General features: G+C 46.0%; 1 protein-coding gene across 4 annotated transcripts in view; it reads right to left on the reverse strand.

The window, feature by feature from the left end:
• The window catches only part of BRD4 (bromodomain containing 4), an 86,765-nt gene extending 64,939 nt beyond the window's left edge, over nt 1-21,826 (reverse strand). For 2 of the 4 annotated variants that reach the window (XM_042978440.1, XM_042978437.1), the window contains exon 1: nt 21,117-21,208. The gene's annotated coding sequence lies outside the window, so the exon portion shown is untranslated. Of the gene's footprint in view, nt 1-8,455; nt 9,085-21,116; nt 21,209-21,595 lie in introns of those variants that run through there. The other 2 variants (XM_042978438.1, XM_042978439.1) reach the window with 2 other exon arrangements.
• Nucleotides 21,827-22,364: the final 538 nt, after the last annotated feature.

The raw sequence follows: 22,364 nt of genomic DNA on the forward strand, positions 1-22,364 counted from the left end.
GGAACACTGATACTCAGCTTTTCCAGAGTGATTAAAGTACAGTTTATTAATCTTCTGGGAAAAGTAACTTATCGTGATACAGCAAAGCTACTGTGTAGAACAATTTTTCAAACTAAATGCTTCCTAGAGGGCCTTGGCCCAATTTTAAAGTTTTGATTGAGTCTCCAAGCTAGTGAAGATATTTGCGCTGGGGTGGGGAAGGCTCCTAGACAGCCAAGTGCCAGAGAAGCAAACGATTCCCTCCTGGCCAACAGCAGAACACCTTCCAGGTCAGAGGCAACAAGCATCAGGACAACTCTGCGTGTGGAATGAGGTCTTCTGATTAAAACATTTCACTGTCATTCCAATAAAATACAACAAAGCCACAAGTAGGGAAAAGGTCACCCTGCATCATAACACCTATTTTTGTGTGTACAAGCTCACAGGGCTACCCACAAACAATATTCTCCCTACATTCTGTGTTCTAGTATTGATGGGATGTGTGTAGACCCTCCTGTCACCTTTAACAGTGATGGGACAGCCACTGCTACCCATCAGGAAGAAACGCCAAAGCTCACAAACCACACCCCAGCTGTTTAATGCTGAGATTATTTCCAGTAATGTGGACACTACAGGGTTGAGAGGAATCAAGAAACATTTCGTGGCTTATTATTGATGACTTATTAATACACTCCCAGCTCAGTGGTCCCCTCTGTAAAAGGTGTATGACAAAGCCCCTGGTCAAAATGCCAGTGAAGAACACTGGGAGAGCCTAACTGGAAAAGGCTCACAGACAGGACACCATCTACCATAACCAACTCCATGAGCAAGGGTTGGCATCAATGCCCTTGGGTCTCCCAAAGCCCTCATTCTGAAACCGGACCTCCCAGAGCATACGAAGATATATCCACGTCTGACACGTACTCAATGTCAGCGTCAGGAAACAAGCTCCATTCAAGGCCTGAAGCTCCTGGTTAGGAAAGTATCTTCGACCCAGGCTCATTACTGCACTAGGGACCTAGGAAAGAGTCACTTCTAGAATGCATCGGATGGCACACCAATTAGCTCTGGTACTGACTGAGCACCTGCCTGAATCAGGCAAGCTTTGCATGCAGCTGAACATTTTCCAAGCTAACCAGTGCCTTTGCCAGAGGATTCGTTGAGCAGCCAAACCCAGCCTGGCCACGATGCCTGTAGTGGTTGGCAGGCAATGTATAAGCAACAACTCTCCCAGTTAAGCGCCAACTTTCCCTGAGTGTCCACATGCTTAGGGAAAGCAACTGGACTCAGACCAAGGAGCAATTACTGAATGCTCACTGAGGCTCAGGCTAGGCTGCTGTATTCCGCACTCCATGAGAACCTTGCACAGGTAAGGACTAAGATCTCAGTTTCACAGCCAGGGATGCTGACGCTACCCATCAGTCATTCAACTGAGGTCACGAAGCCTGCACGACTCTTCACCCCGTACCCCAAAATCATTTCCTGATGAACTAAGGGCATATATTTGAATTTTTTTTTTTTAACATTTATTTATTTTTGAGACAGAGAGAGACAGAGCATGAACGGGGGAGGGGCAGAGAGAGAAGGAGACACAGAATCGGAAGCAGGCTCTGGGCTCTGAGCCATCAGCCCAGAGCCTGACCCGGGGCTCGAACTCACGGACCGCGAGATCGTGACCTGAGCCGAAGTCGGACGCTCAACCGACTGAGCCACCCAGGCGCCCCAAAGGGCATATATTTGAAAGGCAAAACCTCACAACTTTTAGAAAACAACAACAGATGTTGGCGAGGATGTGGAGAAAGGGGAAACCCTTTTGTACTGTTGGCGGGAATGCAAGCAACAGTATGGCGGTTCTTCAAAAAAGTTCAAAAATAGAACTACCCTGTGACCCAGCAATTGCACTACTCGGTATTTATCCAAAGGATACAAAAATGCGGATTCGAAGGGGCACATGCACCCCAGTGTTTATAGCAGCACTATCAACAATAGCCCAATTATGGAAAGAGCCCAAATGTTTATTGACTGATGAATGGATACAGAAGACATGAGGTGTGTATATAACCCCCATACACATACACACCCCACATCTTCTTTATCCATTCATCAGTTGCTGGACATTTGGGCTCTTTCCATAATTATATATATATATACATATGTATATATACACACACACACACACACATATATATATACATATACACACACACATACACACTATATAGTGTGTGTGTGTGTGTGTATATATATATATATATATATATATATATATATATATGGTATATACATGTATAACGGAGTACTACTCAGCAACAAAAAGGAATGAAACCTTGCCAGTTCCAAGGTGGATGGAACTAGAGGGTATTATGCTAAGTGAAATAGAGAAAGACAGCAATCTTATGATTTCACTCACATGTGGAGTTTAAGAAACACAACAGATGAACACAGGGAAGGGAAGGAAAAATAAGATGAAAACAGAGAGGGAGGCAAACCATAAGCGACTCAGATACAGAGAACAAACTGAAGGTTGCTGGAGAGGAGGTGGATGGGGGATGGGTTAAATGGGTGATGAGCATTAAGGAGGACATTTTTTGGAATGAGCACTGAGTGTCATACGTAAGAGATGAATCACTGGGTTCTACTCCTGAAGCCAAGACTACACTGCATGTTAACTTGAATTTAAATAAAAAAAGAAAAAGAAAAGAGAAAAAAATCCACAGAATGTTAAAAAAATAGATTACCTGACTTCAGGTAATGCTCTTCCCACCAACTGTAAAACAAAGATTCATAAATTCACCTACATGAATATTAACATCTCCTGTTGATCAAAAGACACTCTGGAGGTGGGGAGACATCACACTAGGGAAAAATATTTGCAAAATGTATTATCCACAAAGATCTGGTACGCATGCTCTATAAACAACTTCTGCAAATCAATTAAAAAAGATAAATTAAAGGAAAATGAGCAGAAGCCAGAAACAGGCATTTCAACAAGGACAATGAATAAACCCAAGAAGATGCTCAGCCTCATTCATCTCCACTTCCCTGACAACTGAAGCTACAATGACACTTTATGTCCGCCAAGATTGGTAAAATACAAGCACATTAATGCCAACATTTGTGAAAATGTGGTCCAACATTCTGGGATGTGGGCAGGTAAACTGATGGGACTGTTTCTGAAAATAATTTGGTATTAAGACATCCCCAATTACCCAGTAATTCCACTCCCAAACACCTACTGACACACCTGTACACATGCCTCCGATGCACATATACAAGCAGAATGCTCACAGCAATAATGTTGTGATACCTATTCCACCCTCCCTACCTCTCCAATAAAAATAAATCTAAAGGGGGCACCTGGCTGGCTCAGTCGGTGGAGCATGCAACTCCTGATCTCAGGGTTGTGAGTTCGAGCTCCACGATGGGTGTACAGAATGCTTAAAAAATAAAACCTTAAAATAAATAATCAATCTAAGGACCCAAATGTCCACCAACATGAGAATGAATCAATTGTGATACATTCACACTTTGGTGAAAATGAATGAGCTATAGCTACCATGACATGGATGAACTTAAGTGAGGAAGTGGCAAAAGTCTGCAAATAATGTGCTGCGCTGGTAATAAAGATGAAAAACAGTAAGACCAAGCAACATATCGTTGCGAGTTATATGCAACTGAGACAAGTAAACTTCAGGATGGCAAGAAAATGAGGTAGGGAAGGAAGCATAGACGACTGAGCTGGTCATCCCAAGTATCCTCAAGCTGGAAGACAGAAATTAGAATCACTCAAATGTGAACTGCAAACCACTTCACCTTTAACCCCGTATGACCGAATCCACGGCATCTTCCGTGAAATCAGAGGAGCTCCCCTCTGCTGTGCCCGACAGCCGGAGTTTGTTACTAACACTCAGAGCTACTTGATCCAAGACAGGATCTTCACAACCTTCAGGTAGGTGGGGTGCTTTTGTTATCCCGTTTTACTGATAGGAAACAGCCTCAGAGGTTAAGGAGCCCATCCCAGATCACTGCCCATTCTTCCAAATGCCAGTGAGTGTCCATGTTCGGCTTCAATACCACTAGTCACAGTTCATCTGTTTACCTCCTCAGGTGGTTCATTCCATTTTCAGCATGCTCTAATGGCCAGTGTAGAACACACCAGAGGTAAAAAGAAGGTCAGCTCAACAGGAAAACACTGAGTGACTAGCTCATTCTAGTCCCAGGACAAGAGAATGCCAATGGCAGTTTTAGCAGTAAAAAAGAGTGACTTCAAAGTTATGGCTGGTTTCAAATCTTGGGAGGCACAGTCAGCATAAGATCCTTGATGAATCTAGTTCTCATCCTCTGTCCTGGACCAGAAGCTGTTTCAGCAACAAGCATAGAGAGTAAGATGGGTTCTGAAATAAATCTATAGCCTCAGGTACACATGCATCCCTGTGAGTAAAAAACCAGAAGGAAGAAAGTGGATTGGAACCCTCACCCAAAGACCTCAACACTGTACTACCTAAAAAGATCAATTAATGCATCACTAGAACAAAAGTTCAAAGAAACAGGACTCACGATAACGACTTAAAACCCAACCTCTTGACAATACTGTGCATCCAGATCTGCACCCAGTGTCTCGTAACTGGCACATCACATGACAAGACTCATTTGGGCAGACGTATTCTCCAAGAACACTGAGAACACAACCCCGTATCTTGCAACTGCTGCTCAAAAGGGAGAGAGTAAGAAGTCAAAACTAAAACTACTTAAATTCTGCTAGGCTTAAAAGGAATTTGTGTTACAATCAGAAAGATAACAAGTGCTGGCAAGGATGTGGGGAAACTGGAACCTTTATGCACTGCTGACAGGAATGTAAAATGGGGTAGCAACTTTCGAAAGCAGTCCAGCAGTTTCTGGAAAGGTTAAACATAGTTACCATGTAAGGAGGAAGTTTTGCCCCTAGCTATATAAACAAAGGAAAGAAAAACATGTCTACACAAAAACTTGCATGTGGAAGTTCATAGTAGTTCATGATTCGTTAAGAACCAAAAAGTAGAGGGGCACCTGGGTGGCTCAGTCCGTTAAGCATCCGACTTCGGCTCAGGTCATGATCTCACGGTTCATGGGTTCGAGCCCCGCATCGGGCTCTGTGCTAACAGCTCAGAGCCTGGAGCCTGTTTCAGATTCGGTGTCTCCCTCTCTCTATGCCCCTCCCCCACTCGCGTTCTGTCTCCCTCTGTCTCAAAAATAAACAAACATTTAAAAAAATTATAATAAAAAAGAACCAAAAAGTAGAAATTGAGATGTCCGTGAATGGGTGGTCCCATTTACAAGGATATGACCAGATTTTCTGAAAAAGGAAAAGTCAAAATCTAAGCTGCTTCCTTTTGAGGGAGCAAGCTGTCTAGTCTATTTATCCTTGAGCTCTGTGCTTGCCTCCAAGGACAGCATTTGGTGCTTCTTGCACTGGGCAGGAGGGAGTATGAAGCAATCCAAGATGTCCAGGCATAAGTCACAGGACACTGAGTGCAGGCAAAGGCAGACACTGCCAAAACTGATGCTGGAGACACCTCTCACCTCTGCTACATCTGATCGTGTGTTATTAAGGGCCACCCCATTTACAGGAGTTCAAAAATTAAGCTGCCTTGGTCACATTTTGAGGCAATTCACAGAGAAATGTTAGGTTACAGGAATTCTGTGAGCCTTTTCAGGATTACACTGGCTGAAATGAGAACACAAGTCAAGCTACCTGTCATGGAAATGTGAGTGGGTTGGGTTGAGAAGCCAAGACTGTGGCTGACAGGATAAGATCCTGGAAAGCCAGAAAGGGGTAGGGTCCAATCCATTTGTAACCAGCCCCTACTTTCTTCTAGGCTGCCTTGAAAGACACCTAGCAGGACAAGGGACCACCGGCTGAATCATCTCCTTCCTGTACCCTTGTGCCCACTTTTCACATCTGCCTAATAAAAACCCTCCAATCCCAAATCAGTTGCAGCATGCAAACAGGACAAGGGAATTTCGTAGCAGACTTCCCTATTTAAGTTCTAAATTGTGTTCAAAAAGTAGACAAGTGGCTACCTGCACATCCATGTTCATTTCATGGCAGCACTATTCACAATAGCCAAGAAGGGGAAGCAATCCAAATGTCCATCAACAGATAAATGGAGAGAGAAAATATGGTTATGTACAGTCGGGTATTTTCTGCCTTAAAAAAGTAAATCCTCTCACATGTGACAACATGGATGAACCTGGAGGACATGTGCTAAGTGAAATAGGCTTGTGACAGACAAACACTGCATGATTCCACTTAATGTGAGCTATCTAAAACAGTCAAACTCTTAGAAACAGAAAGTAGTATGCGGTTGCCAAGGGGCTGGAGGGAGGGGCGGGAAAAGTGAGAGTTGTTAAATGGACATAGTTTCAACTTTGCAAGATGGAAAAGTTCTAGAGATCTGCTACACAACATGCACAGACTTAACATTACTGTATACTTAAAAATATTAAGATGGCAAAGTTTTATGTTTTTGAACAGGGGGAAAAAAAGCAGATGGCTTCACCACAGATTCTTCAACTCTGGAGAGAAGACCCTCACAGGGCTGGTGTAAGCGTCAAATGGGATGCAAGAGAAACTAAGCGCTCAATTAACACTATTAATCATAGTATCAATAAAAGCAAATGCCATGATTTAATATTAGCTTTGCACATTTCATAATGTAATCACAGAATGAAACCCAATGGGCCTTCAGGTCTGGTCTGCAGCGCACTAGCACAAACTCTGTGGGCAGGCTTCATCCACCTCGTTCAGTTGACTCACTCCAGGTAGACCCACCGCTGGCACTTTCTAGAAGCACAACTTGGCCCTCAGTCCCTGCTTGAGCCTTTGGTCATATTCTCCACACCCAAAGATAATGGGCCAAATGCACCAGCCCTTCCCCCAAAAGCTCTGCTCACAAAATGGGGATGTATGGAATGAATGAAATGAAAGATACCAGATAAAGCAAATTCCAAGGAGGGGTGGGGAATTTTCTAGGCTATAAAAACAGAAGGGCAGAGATTAAGAATACCATACTTACGTAGGTAACTGGAGTTCACTCCATGGCGGACAGTTTTCAAAGGAAAACCCCTTTCCCTGATCTGATGAAGAAGGCTAATTCTCCACCTGAGTTCTTAGGCTATGCAGGCTTATTAGCTTCCTCTAGCCTGGGACTTTGCTGGGACTCTGCTTCCAGCCTCCTGTAGGAGGGGAGCAGGGTGCTTGTCCGTCCCCACAAATCAGGATTCTGTTCCTGACTGCCCTCTCACTCTAAATGCGGGCCCAGCCGCCCCCCACCCCCACCCCGTTCTCTCTCCACAGAGCTCCAGGAGACCTCATCCACCCTCCTGGCAATGCCTAAAGCCCCACTTCGAGCCTAGACGTGCCCCTGCATTCCAGCACTACATATCCACCTGCCTTGCTACAAGGCAGTGTCAACCACAAGCACCAAGAGACTAAAATGAGCCTATCCTCTCTAAAACCTGTCAAAGCAGGCATATTCATCATGTGGGGTAGTGCCTACCATGCTGGGTAACTCAAAAACTAAAGATTTGCCATTATTGCAGGAAGTTCCACAGGACAGCACTGCTTTAAAACTTGGGTAAGGTCATGGGGCACCTGCCAGGCTCAGTCAGTAGAGCATGCGAATTGATCTCAGGGTACTTCACGCCCCACACTGTGCATGGCGGGGGGGGGGGGGGGGTAGGTCACTGTAAAATAAGATCAAAACTGGACCCTGAAAGATGGGGGGGGGGTCCTAGAAAAAAAAAACAAAGACATGGGACAGCAGTCTGTCATAGAAGCTAGGTAGGGCCCAGAGTACCACAGGATCGGGGTTTGGGTTTTAGCCTATATATATACAGTGGGGTTTTAAAGCAGCAGGAGAATTTTGCTCCAATAGATCTATTACCTTCTGATCATATTCCAACTAGCTTACTTACTGGTCTAGTTTTCAGTTTTGCATGAAGTCTGTTTAACCACTTCTACCATTTTCTCTTACTAGATTTTTCTCACAGTACTCAGAGCCAAACTCTTACTCAACGAAATCATTTGTGATCTTATAAAGTCAAAGAAAGGTTTTAAAAGTAAAATGATGTTTCTTCAGGGCACTCTTATTAAATGAATTACCACCTTTCTAGCACTGGGCCACTGCCCACCACTGGACATATTAGGACCCCCTGAAACACTTGCCTCACTCTGCCCCCAGTTATGATTTAATTGTACTCAGCATACAGACATGGGAAACACTTTTATTCATCACTGAATTCTCACTGCACACACAAGATACAGCACAGTGCCCCATTATCTAGTAAGTCCCACACACACCCTGGCAGAATTGGGCCTGTTTGCTTCAGGCAGGAAATTCCCTTTAAACAACAGTCCCTAAGTGGGAAATAAACACCCATGAGCTGGAACGCAATCGCACCCTACAATAAGCAGCACCTTGAGATAGAGACTCACCATAATCCTAGGAGATCATCCAGTTCACACCCTGATATAGCAAGCCCAGGGCACATGGGCTAAAGACGAAGTTTACTCCAGCTTACTGACTCCCCCAACTCCTTTGTCTGAATTCACAGACTTTCACTAGAGTAACAAGGAAAAACTGGAGGTGAAACCAAATCAAGGCAGGTGAAGTTTAATTCCACTCATGTGAATGTCTTCATGAGACTCCTCTGGAGGGTGGCACTGCATTTAATGACCAGATACCCAGATGAAAAAGAGGTCTGCAGCCAGAGTAATGACCCTCCTCCGTGAGTGCTTCCGAGGGGCAGGTGCTTGCTTGCAGAACAGTCCAAATCTCTGTCCAGGCCTCAGCTGTCTCACAGATGGACCAGCCTAAATGCCAGCTCCTTTCCTATGCTCACAGCTGGAAGGACTCTCTTCTCAGAGTGGCTGGCCTGTACCTCTCACGAGCACTCCCATGATCTATCTTGTGCACGTCAGTTACCACTCCATCCATCTGAACGTGGCCGATTCCCTCCTTCCACAGCTTGTAGAACGAAGTCAGGAGCATGTGGGAGTGCCTGGCTGGCTCAGATGGTGGAGCATGCAATTCTTGATCTCAGGGCTGTAAATTCGACCCTCACGATGGGTGTAGAGATTAGTTAAATCTTAAAAACAAAAAGAGAGAGAGAGAGAGAGAGAGAGAGAGAGAGAGAGCGCGCACGCACGTGTGCACACGTGGGCTCTAGAGCCAGGCGTACCACTTACCAGCTCCATGCCCTTGCACTCCTGCTCAAGTGACTGAGCTCTCTGGGCACCAGCTACCTTTTACAAAACCAAGATGATACCAGTACCCCATTAGTAAAGTTGTTTTCTTAAGACTTAAGGAAAACATAGAGCTTTTCTTAGAAATCTAGCTCCTAGGCCATAGTATCCACTCAAATACCCACCAAAACAGAGTGCTCATAAACGTGTATGCTCAAGCTCCCAGTCTGGGGAAATAGTGGGAAAGAGACCCACATTGCAGCTCCATATACTGAGGCTGACAAAGACAGCCAGGGGACTCGTGTTTGACTTCACCATTTCAGAACAGGCAAGCCGGTAAAAGAAAAAAACAAAAAACCCACATACATTCAGAAAAGATAGTTCTATCCGTCACAGGGAACCTTTTCACAAAGAGTCATGGATAAAAGAAAAGCACTGCCTCAAGGTGAACAAAGGGAATGTGGGGGTCGGGAAGGCAAGCGGAAAGAGCCATAGGCCAGGGTGGGCATTCAGTTTTCACACGTACAAGGGAAGGATGTTCACACAGGGTTCCCACAGCAAAGAGGCCCAGAGATGTCCTGGGAGAGGACCCTGAGGACGGGCAAACTAAACTACAGGCTGTATGTGCTGCAACTCAAGAGGGCTCCAACACTAGTAACTCAAAACTGCATTCCTGGGATTACAAAGATGTGTGTTATGATTCTGAAATAGATGAACACAAAGGTGGTGTTATTTCCAGACAGCTAATCTGTCAGCTCAATTGTTTCCTAGTGTCAAAAGGAAAACAAATGAACACACATACACGACTTTATTACTTAGCAGGTTTTTAATAACTGAAAGCACTTGAGAGCCAAATAATTTTCAGTGAAGCTTGTAAATTAAAACAACCTACACGTGGATGGCACCATCTTTTACAAAACTTCCATGTACCCTATCTTGTTTCTCTTAATTACAGAATAGAAAGGGGAAACTGCTCAAGTAACAAAAATCATGCCTGTACAATAAGACTGTAATACAAGTGAGAAGAGCAATGGGATTAATTAAAGCCAACACCAACAGTAAATGCTTAAATATCCATCAACACATAACAAGATTAATCTTCAAACTTTAGAGATTAAGGAGCAAAGGAGGTGTTAATATGCACTATTCTTAGAAGTAATAGTTCTTTTGCAACCTCTGACAACCCTGCCCCAATTACGAAAGTATGAATTATTCAAGTTTATGAGGTACTGTATTTCCTATTCCTTCTACCACGCAGGAATTTGGGGAGACAGCAGAGTGGCATCACGCACACCACCTGGAGTAGCATGTTCATATTCCTAAGCATGAACATATTATGGTGAAGAATGACCCCTTGCCATCCCTCAGCATGTAGTTCTGGTGTACGCATGAACACATGTCCCACAGCAGAAAGGAGGCACTAAACCACAATAGGGACCCACAGCCATAATTCCAAGTATACCCACACCCAACACCACCAAATGACAGGCTGGCTAGTGGCCCACTGGGCTACCTTCTGCAGCAAAGGCTCCAGGCCAACACCAAATCCTGGAGACAGTTTTACAAACAGCGGCAGCTTCAGTGAACAAAAACCTCCCTTCTTCTGCAGACACAGATAGGCCCATTCTGACATTCCTCATCCCTAGGAAAGAAAACAAGCTGGAAAAGAGGGATGCACAGGGGTATCGAGGAAATTTGCAACACTGTTGACACTCCAGGTTGACAGCTCTATAAAACCCTCTGGAAGATTTTTCAAGAACAAACCAAAATGGGCGTTCCACGTTGTTTCCAAGTCATAAATTTATAAATGTCTGCGAAAGCAAGCTAGTGCGAAAACAAAAGTCTTCAAAACTACCAAGAGTCTTTCAATTAACGTAATAATAAATTTTTCATTCTCAAAGTAAAATCCAGGAAATTCACTTTAGTACATACTCCTCGGATGGACTTCAGGGTTCTGAAAACTGTCTCCCTCAACGGTTCAATGTTCATGCATGTGCATTTTTCCTGGAGAAAGGACCCACAGCATCTGGCACAGTCTCAAGATGACCTCTGACCTTCCCTCAAGCTAAGAATTGAAGTGCTAGTGAGAGGCAGGGCTGGTCTCATCCTTGGCCACTGGATCCTCAATTATTCTGAGCTCCTTAAAGGACTGCACAAATCCAACAGTAAGAACTGCAGGAAAACGATGACCCTAACAGTGCTTAACACTTGTTTTTGATTATGGAAATCTGAGCAGGCTTTTTGTAATACCAGAGGAATGTCAAGCAGCAGACTTTACAAGAACGAACTTAAGTACAGAAACAGCTTAGCAAATGGCAAAATTACAACTGTAGCTTTCACAGGCATGGATGAAAGATGAACCCAGTCTACTGAAATGTTCTCCATTACAATTTCATTCATGGAAGCACTTACTGAAATTTATCTACCGGGTCTCTTTTCCAAGTCTTGCCCTGTGCTTCCTCGAGGGTATAAGCCCAGCTCACCCCTGTGCTTCCTGAGGGCTATTTTTCTGCCAAACTGGCTCCAGTCACCACTGGGAACCCACATCATCTCACCCACCCGAAAGAGACTTTGAGACTTGGCTTGACTCCTCTCTCAGCCCCACAGCAGCCCCTCTGCACCCAGGACCTGGCAAGATAAATCCTAGCTTTCATTTTACCCTCTACCAAAGGATTTAGAATACGTAATCCCTAATACCATCTTCACTTTACCCTTTTCCTGATAACTCACTCTTGGATTCCAGTTTAGGACTTCGTATGGAAATTAACTTCCCTCTCAGCCATCCAAAATTTCTTGTTTGCAGTTAGGGAGCACACTACTTCTAGTGTAAAAGACAGACGTCTTGCTCAACCAAAGTATTCCATCCAGCATATCTCATAATGATGAGCAAGATGCTGCTGGAGCTACCGTTTGGGGTGAGCAAATGGAGGGCAGAGATGGGCTACAGGTGCTGCGTGTGAGGCAAGGTTGCCTGGCATTCCCATTCTGCACATGGTCAATGACGGGAAATGATCCAAGGCAGAGTCTTCTGCCATCAGACAGCATTACAAGAGAAGATTCAATCTTGACCTTGAGGTCACTATACTAGAAATAGGTAACAAGCTCTGATATCCCTGTTTGAGCCCCTAGATTCGACCGTGCCTGAGCCCTACCCACTCCAGACTTATGTTCACATCACCCAACAGACTTTCCTTTTAAGTAATTTTATGTTTGTTACTTATACCAGAAAGACCTAACCAATACAACTATTTCCTTAAAAAACAGACAGAGAGAGAAGCCTCTTAATTTAAAAATCGGGAGGACGTATCAGAGAATAAAGGACAGGTAGCTTGCCTTACACTTAAAGAGACAAAAGGCTCTAAATGGAGTCACTTGTGCTAAGCCCCACAGTCACCAAACTGAGACTTAATACCTAATCATGGTTTCAACTTCTCCGAGAGGTGGAATTTTTAACCAGTCAATCTGGAATGACCTGCCCAGCACTAGTGAGCTCATCTGCCCAACAGACCCCAGCCCCTAAAGGAAGGTGACCCTGCCTAAAACAGCCTGTTTCTTTGCATTTCTAACTTCATCCCACCCCCTTCTACTTATAAAAACCTTCCATTTTATACAGCTCTTTGGAGCGCCTTTCTATTTACTGGATGAGGTGTCGCCCGATTAATGAATCACTGAATAAAGCCAACTAAGATCTTTAAAATTTACTCAGCTGAATTTTAACAACACACACAAAACACTATATACTTCTTGTTTTGCCTATTGCAGTCTGCTGACAACCTTCAGCACTACATGCTTCCTCAACTCTCAGAGCCGCTCCACCCCCTACAGAGCGTTTAGCAAACAGTGGTACAAGGAAGAAAAGAAACTAAAGATCAATGCAATTCACCTGCTACTGGAAAGCATATACAGGGGTCACCCTTGGACAAGTGATGAAGAAACAAACTGCAAAAAGGTTAAAAAAAAAATACCATCAAGGTACCGACAGTTACAATTGGATATTATCTAAAATATTATTTCACACTGTTCTGACACGACCCACAGTAACATACACATTTTATCATGTCCATCACAATACATAAAATCAAAGAAAAGGTTTTATAAAATCCTCTTGAATGTGTGAGACACTTTCCAACATTTCTTTTTTTTCCCCCCTTAAACAATGATTGCAACCTTTTCAGTTCACATCATTACCCACAGTTTGAAAAAGACAGATATAAAACGAGTGACTTTCTCTTAAAATCTAGATTCTGGTCAAAGTTCTCTGGAGCCCAAACCTGTTATCCCATTTTACATATGAAAAATTGAGTCTTGAGAGGATACATGACTAGTCCAATGTGAGTACAGTGTGCCCCTGCACCCAGTTCTTGTGCATGCACGTGCGCGCACCTGCGTCCCCCCCCACCCCCCCACCACTGGCAGGTTCCACCCTCCTTGCAGTTCTTCAGTTCTCCGGTTTCACCCCTCACAGTAACAATCTGCTCCCACCAAATATGTTTCCTCAAAAAACAATGAAAATGTTTCAGATGTAAAATCCCCAAATTTATCTCACCCCCACCCTTTGAACACAAAACAGTCTCAAAGGCCAATTTGCCCACAGGTGTGTTATGTGTTATTGCCTGGGGTAGGACAAGTGGGGACATTAGTCACACATGAGGACGTGGGAATTACTAATTCCTGTTTCTGGAAATTGCATAATACCAAGCCCAACACCTCTCCCCTGGTACTGCTTCCACAGTGTGCCAGTGCCTCTTGACCTGACAGCAACAAGGAACAAACAAGGAGTTTCAGCCTTAAGTGGACACCAAGACAAGGAAGGTGACCACATGCAAAGTAGAGCCTGGACAGCTTTTCTCAAAGCCTTTCAGGCAGAGCAAAGCAAGCACTCCCTTCAGACCCCACTCAATCTAAATACAATACAGATGTTAACCACCCCCCCCCCCACTTCTGTCTACCTGCCAATGCTCAGGTATACAGACCCCACTTTACCAATAAGGAAACTGAGGTCTAGAACCATTAGGTAACTTGCCTGAGGTCAAGACCAGAAGGGGGGGTCAGGGCTGGGACTGAACTCTGACAGTGGACTCCACTCCACAGTTATTCCTCTCCAGTGACACAGCTCCAACCAAGTCTGCTCTCCATAGCCCAAAGACCTGCAACTTCCTGTATTAGGCAAAACAGGCCAATACTTCTCCAAGAAAAAGATCACAGAACAGCCTATACCTAGAATGAACTATAAAAAGTCTTTGTGATTATGTCACAGTTCAAAAGGAAAAAATGGGGGGGAGGGCGCCTGGGGGGCTCAGTCAATTAAGCATCTACTTGGGTTTCGGCTCAGGTCATGATCTCACAGTTCCTGACACTGAGCCCCACATGGGGGGCTCTGCACTCACAGTGAGGAGCCTGCTTGGGATTCTCTCTCTCTCTCTCCTCTCTCTCTCTCTGCCCCTCCCCTGCTTGTGTTCTCTTTCTCAAAAGAAATAAAATTTAAAAAGAGAGAGAAATGACATATTCATCCAAGTACCCTTAATTTGCAGTCAAATGCTGAGATTTGGCTGATTTCTGAAAGATATTCTCCAGGTGGGTTTAACACAAACAAAAAACACCCCATGTGATAATGGATCCTGATGGTCCCCAGGAAGGGTGACTGACATCAACTAGTTCTTGTGGTCAACAAGGCCCAAAGTAGCAGAACCGTAACTTTCCAGTCAGAACTCCACTTGCCTGGTCCATCCAGCTGCCTGCCTCTCTTCCAGGGAGATCCCGACTTGTGACACAAACCTTCCTGGAGACCAGAATCCTTTTTTCAAGCTCAGATGTCAACATAATTCAAATTAGGGCCAAAGGGGGCAAAGAAGGTAGGGATAGATGTTGTGCTTATGCTCTAGAAAAACTTTAGTCCACCAGCGACTTCTGGCTCCCTGGCCATTGCCTTTACTCACATAACCCATTTTTAATGAAATAGAAAAGTTACATTTTAGGCCCAAGAATACACATTACCTTTCCCTGCTGGATCATTTCCCCAAACGCTGCAGCCAACACCACAGAGTGAACGCCCTCAGAGTTGAACTTCCCCTAATCCCATTACCACCACTTTTAATCTCAGTATCAGATAAAAACAAATCCTCACTTAAAAAAAAACAAAAAAAACAACAAACAAAGAAAACCAACCAAAACAAAAAATCTAACCCTCACTTGAAATCACCTTCTCCAAATGATCCCCACTCATAGTTCAATTCGGGAGACACAACAAGGCTGGGGGGAGAGGGGGCACGTCTAGAAGGCACCTGGCGGCACAATATCCGGAAGTGCCAGCTGCTACACCTTCGCGGCCCTCTGGCATTCTACTCTCAGACCTGGCTGCCTCTTCTGTTCTTCCCCCTGGGCAATGACAGCAAGTGCGTAGTAGCTACCTGCGAGAGGGCACGGCCTCATTTTACTCTAAACCGAAAAATGGGCAGGTGAAATTTGCAGGAGGCTGAGACAGGTTGAAATCCTGGCAGCAGGGCCAGGATTCAAACTGGGGTCTGTGACACGCCTGTGGTATCAGTCTTTGGAGTGGGCCAGCAAAAATGAGACAGGACTGGATGCCAACAGGCTGCTTAAGCCCTTTCCAGTCACCCTTCCCCAGAGTATTCAGATAACACTAGGCTCCTATCACAGGATTAGGAATTCTGAGGCCTGATTTCAGGCAACAAAGTCCAAGTCTAACAGGAGAGAGTAGAAAGGTCAAAGAGCAAGATGTCAAGACACATCTGCTTCTCAGATGCCTTCAGAACACACCAAAGAGGACACCCTGTTTTTGCCCAATTGCTTTTTTTTCGGGGGGGGGGGACGTTAAAAAACAAAAAACCAAAACTCAGCCTTATAAACAAGACTCTGTTGGGGCACCTGGGTGGCACAGTTGGTTAAGCGTCCAACTCTTGACTTCAGCCCAGGTTATGATCTCATAATTCTGTGAGTTCGAGCCCCACATCAGGCTCCGTGCTGACAGTGTGGAGCCTGCTTGGGATTGTCTCCCTCTCTCTCTGCCCCTTCCCTGCTCTTTCTTTCAAAAATAAACTTAAAAAATAAAATAAACAAACAAGACCCTGTGTCAAGCTGTGATTGGAGAAATGGGAGATTCATGGAACTTTTCTGGAAAACTGATTTGTATCAAGTTTGAAAGAATACACACCCTCTGATCCAGTGATCCCCTCTCTAGACATGAAAAAGGAGGAAACCTGAAAACAAGGTCCAAAAATAGAATTATGGTACATTCATTCATATGATAAAATTTAGGCAACTATTTAAATAGAGCATTCTGGAAATGTTCACAACGTAATATTTTTTGAAAACTTAAGAGTATAATCAATTTTGTTACTAACATGAAAAATTGAAATAAAAATGAGGGTAAAGGACAGTTTTTGACATCTAACGTTAACATTGTTATTTTTCAAATTATTTCAAATGACCATGAACTACTTTTGCTTAAAGAAAAAACAAATCTCACAATCTCATTTTCAAATGACATAAACCAATCACCGCTATTCCCTTTCAGGGTTCAGTCAAGAATTGGACAGATGGCTGTTTGCCCTAACTGTGACAATGGACTTCATCTATTTCTTTAGAAGAGAATATATCCCATGATTTAAGCTAGATGTACGCATGCAGTTTGAGAAATTGTAGCCTATTTAGGCTGAAAAAGAAATTTTAAGAGTTTTAACAGTTACCCTTTTCAACACAAGTTTGGGGTTCATCTTCCAAATGGTTTTCTGTGCCTTACCAGCATTTTAAACTGTTCTCGAAGAATGTACAATTTTTAAAAACTAAGTTGGGATCAAACGAGGCAGGCTGTACTACATGCAACACGCAGACATCCTTGCACTTCCATTCCCTCATTTTTTTATAATGGGTACACCCTTAACCCATTAAGCTTTTCTTTTAACCCCTTGTGAAAGCACTAGAAAATCAAGGCAGTTAAAAAGTCATTGCACACCCTCAGTTACCATGACCAGCAATTACACTCGTTACGTAGCTACCCCAGAGAAAATACACATGTCCGCACAGAATCTTGTGCGTGAATGTTCACAGCAGCACCATTCACAACAGCCAAAGTGGAAACAACCCAAATATCCACCAACTACTGAATGGATAAACAAAACGTGGCATGTATTCACATAATGGAATATCATTCAGTAATAAAAGGAATGAAACAGTGATTCGTGCTGTAGCACAAAGCACGAAAATGTTATACTCAGAGGTCAGACATGAAAGGCTATGATTTTTGAAATATCCAGGATACACAAATTCATAGAAACAGAAAATGTATTAGTGGTTGCCATGTGTTGCGGGGGGGGGGGGGGGGGGAGGGATGGATGGAGAGTGACTGCTAATGTATAGGGGTTTCTTTTGGGACGGATGCAAATGTTCTAACATTGGTTGTGGTGATCGGTGCACACCTCTGAATATACTAGGAACTACTGAAATGTGCACTTTAAACCAGGGAACTGTAACGTGTGTGAATTGTATCTCAACAAAGCGGTTCTTTCTTTAAAGGGGCACCTGGGTGGCTTAGTAGGTTAAGCATCCAACTCTTGATTTCGGCTCAGGTCATGATCTCACAGTTTGTGAGTTCCAGCTCTGCGTTGGGCTCTGTGCCGACAGCACAGAGCCTGCTGGGATTCTCTCTCTCTCTGCCCCTCTTCCGTTCATGTTCTCTCTCTTTCAAAATAAATAAATAAACTTAAAAAAAAAAAAAAGAGAGAGATTGGTGGGATTTTACAATAATAGTGTAATGCTCAAGTTATATACAATTTATACTCAATAAAATGTTGGGGAATGAATATATCAATAAAAAATGAACCTACCAAAGAAAACTCACTTTTTGTCTCCCCGTGAATATAGTATGAGCTCAGGAACTAATCACTTGAAACTGATTGGGCGATTATATACACATGAAACACGAATATCACAAAAACAAAACAAAAACAACAAAAAAAGACTCAATGTTTAACAACACACACGCAAATCAAGTTTTTATTAAAAACATGAGATTCACATTAAGAAATGCTGCCCATACATGTTTATTACCCACTTCATCTCCCTCTTAAAAATACTTTTCCCAGGCCAATGCTGAACCACAGCCCAAACCCACTCACCACATTTCAAACTAAGTGGGAAATGTACAGTAGACAGTGCACAGAAGCAACTGCATGCCACACGGCTTGGACCATAAGCAAGTTTACTGCAATTTCTGGACCTTAACATCACAGTTAAAATTCACATTCTTTGCAAATCACTACTGACCAACTATATCCCCTCCTAACGATATTAAGAGGAATTACTTGCATTTGGTATTAAGGACATGCCAAATTCTTTTTTTTTAATTTTTTTAAAAAAGTTTATTTTTGAGAAAAACAGAGTGAGAGAGACAGAGTGCAAGCAGGGGAGGGGCAGAGAGAGAGGAAGACACAGAATCCCAAGCAGGCTCCAGGCCCTGAGATGTCATCACATAGCCTGACGGAGGGCTCGAACCCACAAACCGTGAGATCATGACCTGAGCTGAAGTCAGACACTTAATTGAGTGAGCTACTGAGGAGCCCCTGGACATGCCAAATTCTTGCTCACTTATCTTTCCAGTTTGTTCACTCTAAGAATATTTTATTTTAGGTCCTCTTCTAGGCGCTGAGGATACAATAGGGACTTAAAATAGGTAAAACCAAGCAAACAAAACCCTGCCCGCATGGAACTCACATTCCAGTAAAAAATTAAAATAACTTAAAATTTTATTTTTACAAACTCATGTCTAATGAATCATAAACGAACTGTCAGCATCTGCAAAGAATCCCCACAATTCTCACCTTGCAAACGCGCAGTCTTTGCGAAACAGCAAAACTCACAAAGATGTATGAAATATTAGTAGCACTTTCCAATGTCAAGCTTTTCTTTCCTTCTTATACATTTGCCAGCAACATAAAGACAAACATCTACTTTGTAAGTTCATTCAAAATCGGAAATTGAAACACTTTACAATTGACACATGACAGCGGGTTGTCAAAGGATTTAACAGCCCAGAGTCTACAAATCATTGATGTACCAAACGGTTTTTACTTTAAATTAAGAACAAGGACTCCAATCTTCTAGGTCTGTAAATCTCAAGTCATTCAATAACCTGAATTGTGTAACAGAAAAATATTGCATCCCCCCCAACCTTCAAAAACAAAAGTGCAATTTAGTACAAAGATCACAACAACTGGCTCAAAAGAGTAACTTTTGGAAACAAAGTCTAAATTCCTTTGAACAATTCAATAATTCAGTGGAAATTTTACAAAGCAGCCGTCAATTCTCTTGCAATTCTTCGGCAGTTTTTCTTTTCTCCTTATCCCCATCCAAGCTAGAGAAGCTAGCCATACTAGCACCCCAGAACAGCCAACCTGTCCTTAATATGTAGCCCCTTTCAAGTTCGAACGTTCATCTGTAGGCAGAGCTCCTCCTCTTCAGCAAATTGGCTGTGCTGAATTCTAGCTAGATACACAGAGGTGCAATCATCTCCTTTCAGTTAAAACCAACTAAAATGAACTTAAGAGCTTTTCTCCACAGCTTGACCTCTTGGATACTACGTTTCCTACCAAGGAAAGAGGTATGGTGGATAACAGGGGAGCAATGCATTTTGTTTCAGATCACGCTTTTCCTTCTGGACTTAGTCAATGGGAACCATCTGAGAGGTTTATCTTCCTCAGGTTGAAGTTTTGGGGGAGAAGAGCTTGGTTATCTGTAATACCTTGAAGGAAAGATAATCCCCACCCAAATTAAACTGAGAGGAGGAATGCTTTATTAAGTTGCTGGCGAGATCATAAAACAGACTGTACCACCACCCAAAACCCACTTGGGACTGAAAACATTCATAAATCCTGTTGAGTATAGCTTTACCACTAACAGACTACAAACTCTAAGGACTAACAACTTAGGGAACTTGACAGCCCCATTCATAAAAATCTCCCAACCATTATTACACCACCAAAGAGCCACTGGCTTACAGGCACACAGACTTGGTTTTTGTAAACACGGACAGGTAGAGCCCTCCCAAAGGGAAGCAAAGACACTTCAATTCTCAGAAAGCACAGACTCCAAGAGGTCACTTCTTGCATCCAAAACACACACACCAAATTCAACCCAAAGACCAAGACCATACACCTCACCAGGTTGCAGAAAACACGGAGTGAAAAATAAAAATAACATTTCAAAAAACAATGCTGTGGTCCTGAGTAAATGGGAGGTCAGCCACTTAGCAAAAGCACATGACTCATCCACGGGCCTGAATGCAAGTATTTACACTGTCCACTATACCAAACTGGGATTTCCCATTTTCATCCAAGGCCGGGCCTTGGGGGGCAGCCGGGCGAAGTTGTGCTGTTTCCGTTTTTCTTTTTCTTTTTTTTTTTTTGGGGGGGGGGGGCTGTGTCATTTTATTTCGCTGAATCACAACTCCCCCACATCCCCACCCCAAACCACCACCCCACACAACACAGCGAACAGAAGAGGCCGTGGCAAGGACGCCAGCGAGCATCGACCGAGCAAAACAAAGCGCCCAGCGCACGGCTGCCAGGCTGGGAGTGGGTAGGTAAAGGGGGTCAGGCTCGCCCCACACAGCACCGCTCCCACCCCCGGGGGTGTCTCCCGGCAGGCGTGCCGCGGCAGCCTCCTCCCTCCCCCTGGGGACCAGACCCATTCTCCGCAGAGCTCCGGGGACCGCCGGGAAGGCGAGGAAATGGGGGCGGGGGCGCGCTGCCCCAGCTCGGGCAGGAGGACCCAGGCGACAGGGGAGCGCGCGCTGAGCCCGGCCCACGTGAGCGCCCGGGCAGCGGCCGAGCCAGCCCCGGGGGACCGCGGATGGGGACAACGGCGCCCGTGGCCACCACGCCGGGCCCGGACTTACCGGGGCCGGGCGCGCCGCGGAGCCCGCGGCGGCCGCTTCCTCCTCCTCCTCCTCCTCCTCCTCCTCACTTGACAAAATGGCGGCGGCAGGAAGTGCCGGGCGCCTCGGCCCGCCCCCCGCCCGCCCCCGGCCACCCGCCCCGCCGCGGCGCCCGCGCCCCCCACCCGCGCCCCCGCCCCGCCGGCCGGCCCAAGCCGGGGGGCGGCGGCGCCAACGACCGAGCACCCGCGAGCGACCCGGCCACTCCGACGCCAACGGCGCAGGCGGCCCCGGCCGGGCGCAAGCGGCACGGCGCGCGGACGCGGGAGGCCCGCAGGCCCGAGCCCGCGTCGCCCCGGCCTCCCCGCCCCCGCGCCGCGCCGATGGCGTAGGTGCTGGCGCACCGGCCCCATTACGCAATGCAGGTTACGCGGGCCGCGCCGCGGGTCCCCGCCGGCCTCCCCGCGCCGCCCGCCGCCCCGAAGGGCACCGGTCCTCACCTGAGACGCTAGGCCGCACGCCGCCCCCGCCGGCCGCCCGCTGCCGCCGCCCCCTCCTCTTCGGGCTGCCTGCGCGGCGCCGGGGCCCGCCCGCCGCGCCCGCCGCTCCGCCGCGCTCACAGGCCCCGCTCGCCTGCGGGCACTGCCGGCAGCCGCTGCCGCCGCAGCCACCGCTTCGGCTCCTCGGCTGCGGGAGAGCAGAACAAACAGCCCTGCCGCCGCCGCCGCCGCCGCCGCCGCCGCCAGCGCACTGACGTCACCGCGTACGCTGCGCGCGCGGCCCCCCGCCGCCGCCCGGCGTGCGCGTCCCGCGACCGCGCCCGGCGCCAGCGAGCTCGGGAGAGCTGGCGGGCGCGAGGTGAGTGGAGGTGGGGGGGCGCCCGGGGTAGGGGGGGAACCCCTCGGGGGGGAGGGTGCAGGGATTCGGCCGACCGAGGGAGAGGACCGAGGGGAGACCCCTCAGGCTGAAGCCTGGGTCTGAGAAGATCTGAAGGCAGAGAGACGAACAAAATTTAAGAAAGGTCTGCTGATGCGACCCTCGGCGAGAGGGAGGAAGGTGTGGAAAGACCCCAGAGACTCGTGGCAGAGGCCGAGTAGGGCCCCCTTCCCCGGGTGGGAAGGGGGCAGTGTGTTGAGCGAGGTTGGGACCCTTCGGTCCGCGAGCCGCGGCGGGGGTGCGGGCGCCGGTCGGAGGGAGAGGGCGGAGGCGACGGTGCGCGGGGCCGCGGCTGCGTGTGCCCCCGCCCGCCGCTGCTGGCGTCCGAGGGGC

This window comes from Panthera tigris, chromosome A2 (genome assembly GCF_018350195.1).
Source record: "Panthera tigris isolate Pti1 chromosome A2, P.tigris_Pti1_mat1.1, whole genome shotgun sequence".
NCBI lineage: Eukaryota > Metazoa > Chordata > Mammalia > Carnivora > Felidae > Panthera > Panthera tigris.